The sequence below is a fragment of the Myotis davidii genome, unplaced genomic scaffold (genome assembly GCF_000327345.1).
Source record: "Myotis davidii unplaced genomic scaffold, ASM32734v1 scaffold187, whole genome shotgun sequence".
NCBI lineage: Eukaryota > Metazoa > Chordata > Mammalia > Chiroptera > Vespertilionidae > Myotis > Myotis davidii.
Window position 1 is genome coordinate 2,890,976 of NW_006383018.1, and position 3,517 is coordinate 2,894,492.

Consider the following 3,517-nt stretch of genomic DNA (forward strand, 5'->3'; position numbering starts at 1 on the left):
GAAACCAGAGCCCCCCCGCCGGGTGCTCCCGCTGGTTCGCGCGCGCCCCTCCTGCCGCCCTGCCGCCGGGTGGGTGGGGTGCATCTTGGGCTGCAGGTCCGGGTCACTTTCCACCCCCTTGTTCTGCTCCCTCCCTTCCTCTCCTTGCTTGAGTTTGGAGATCTTAAGGTACTGAACTTCTTAAAGCTTTCAAGTCTTCCCTGTCGGGGCCAGATTTCCAAGGTCTGCCCCTTTGACTCCAGGAAGCTGAATTTTTCACTGTTGAGAACCTTCCCCCTCGCTTCAAGGAGGCCCCCGTCTGTGGTTGCCGGCAGTCCCAGACTTCCTCCGCACCGGCCTCCAACGCCCAGACACTCCCTCCTTCCACCTAAGTCGGTTAGAGGGCGAGTGGGATAACCAATGCCAAACTTTTTAAAGTCTGATTTTTGGTGAATGAGCTCATTTCATTCTCTAGTGTCTAAAACCTGGTATGAGTTTGGCCAGCGTCATGGAAAGATGTGGTTACTGAGATTTGGGAAGAGGCATGAGGCTCTGCGTGGGTTGGGAGGGACTGAAGATGGGGGTTATAAAATGTTCATTCTAATTGTATACTGATGCCTGGCAACCTGCCTGTAGGACTGAGACAGTCCCGGTTTAGATCTTAGCGTTCTGTGAAATGGAAATGCTGAGGTCACCTGGAAAGCTTTGTCGAGGAATTGATCTTTGCTTTCCTTAACAGGACTGCAGGACATAAACTGAATATGAAAACTTGAAGGAGATTTCAGTGTAATGGACTTCCTCAAAATGAAGTGCTACTTTCTGATTTTTTTAATCAAATAATAATTAGACATATATCAGAAACTTTAAAATGTAAAAGTTGTACTTTGGACATATTATGATTCTTATTCAGCAAAACATTCTGAGGGAGGAACAATCCACATCATTAATAACAACCTGGTAAGAGTCCCAGAGGTAAAGGAGGTGGAATAATTGATGGGATTAGCTCCTGAAATTAACAAAATATGGGCATGCTTCTAAAGGGAAACTGTGCAGGTCTGCTGCATTAAATCCTGTATGCTCCTTTTGGGATTTACAGAAATGTATCAAATGTAAATCTTTCAAAGCCATTTAAAATATTCACTTTAGTGCTCTGTGGAAAAGATGAGACAAGCAATCCTCCTGATTGTATTGTAAACTTTAAGCGTTTATCAAAATGCCGGTACTTAGGACCTAAATTTATGTCTGTCATACCCTAAAATGACAATGGTCTTTGAATTTGGTATGCATTTATTCTGTTCACTATCACAAAATCATCTATATTTATAGAGGAATAGAAGTTTATATATATATATATATATATTATACCATATTTTTAATTTCGCAAATAAAAAAATCAAAGTTTTGTACAAAATTATATGTTTTTTGTGCCTGAAAATAATAGCGTTGAAACTGTCTAAACTACAAACTATCTTTTCATTTTATAGTGTCTCATGGCCAGTCCCACAGTATATAAATTCAGGAATTCAATGAAAAAGCCTATCTTTAAACCTTCATACCCACCCTTCCAAAGACTTCTCGTACTTGCATTGTGATTGACATTGTGAAGTCCCTAGAAAAGATCTGCTTGCAGGACAGTAACAATATAAAAGAGAAGTTTGAACATTATTTCTTTACTCAAAGAAAATTATTAAAAAGAGAACTCTAATTTTAATATTAAACCTTTTTTATGTTTCAAGTGGTAAGTTTACATGATTTTTTATAATATGGAGGTTTATTTTTAAATCATCAGCCATCACCTTTATCACAGTTTTTATGAGGTATTGTCTTATATTTTCCATAATCTTGTATATTCCAAAACCATAAACAGGTATTCAATAAATGGTAAACTGACCGTGTTTATAAGCATTTTAAACAGCAGTTGGTTGAATAAGGTTGTTTTGTTGTTTGCTTCTGAAGACTCCATTTTTATATTGTTTAAGGAACCTTCAGAGGCATTATCTAGTTGGTATAGTCTTAGAATTCATATACATGCATATGTGTAGAATATATATATGTACATATCTATTTACACACACACATATGTATATGTATATATATATATATATATATATACACACACACACACACATATATATATATAAAATAGAAATGCAAAGTTTACTTACACATTTTACAATGTGGAAATAAGGTTATGAGAAAGAGAAAATGCCAGATGGGAAACCTTAAATACGTTTGAAATACCAGTCTCTTATTCCTTTACAGATTAAAAATATCTTTATTAAATTTTCCATGAAAACAAGTGGTGTGATAAAATGACAAGGGGCTAAAATGAAGATCACTGATACAATAGAGTTACTGTCATGCTTATAAGGCTATTGTCTTATGTCATCATTATTTCAAGGTAAATGAAAAAGTTCAATCTAATTGAAAATATAGCATTCTGTTTTAAGTTCCAAGATGATATTTTATGTTCTTTTTTCTTTGTTACATTAATATAGTCAAATCTGAAAAGGTTTTATTGTATAAACACAAAAAATAGCAATTCTTATACCAAATCAAAATATGTCTCTTCACAAGATAATTCAATCAGATAATTTCTGGGGAAAAAAGAGTAAGATTATTTTTCTCTATCCAAGGAATAAATATAAAGCATTCTTATTGTGGGTGTCCTTAAAATAATGTAACTACAAATTTGATGCAGAAAGGTTTTACAATGCTGGATTTAAATAGCTTTTAAAGACATTTTTAAGATGGCACCAAGCTTTGTGTTTAGAAAATAACTTATTTTAAGTTATGTAGAATATAGAAAACCAGTATATTATTTTGTCTCTTCCAATACTGGAGGCAAAATAAGACTGGCCTCCAAAATTGTAAAGCTACTGGGAATTTGGTACCATTGACTTGCTGTTTCCATGATAAACCCTATTTTTAGATGGTTTGGTTTGCCTATCAATGGAATCAATTTCCCCCCCTCACCGTGGTGCTTGATTCAGCTTTTATACATAGTATGAAAGCATTCTGGTGCTCTATTTTTTTAAAGGCATTTTTAACTTGAACTTTGTGGGGGCAGAAAGTCATATTTTTAATCTCAAAGCCAGCAAGTGTCAAACATATGCAAAACAGCTGGACCAGATATTTCAGTTTGTCTGGGGTAGTCATTTGTCAGCCTGAGTTTACAGATTTGGTCCTTTTGTCTCCAGTGACCACTGAAAGCCTTCCTGTAGTTGCATCATTTCTGAAGTCCAGTATTTAACTAAGAAAGGAGACCACAGTGAAGAGTTGGTGGCCAATTAAGAAAAAAAAAATATGCCTAAACCATAAACCATTTCAGGACCTGGATGGTTTCCAATCACTTTCCCTGATATCATGTTTCAATCTTGGTACACTTTGTTTTTTTAAAAGATGCCCATATTTTCAGTGTGTGTATTTGGGTTCAACTTCGCTCCCTCTAGCTTTTATTGCTTTCTAATCCATCTATTGGCTGTAGGCCACATTTTATGTAATGTACACGCAGTTAATTGAAACCAGTGGTATGACA

At 35.8% G+C, this 3,517-nt stretch overlaps 1 protein-coding gene across 1 annotated transcript in view; it reads left to right on the plus strand.

The window, feature by feature from the left end:
- FZD1 (frizzled class receptor 1) overlaps positions 1-3,517 on the plus strand; it is a 106,112-nt gene that overhangs the window by 92,242 nt on the left and 10,353 nt on the right.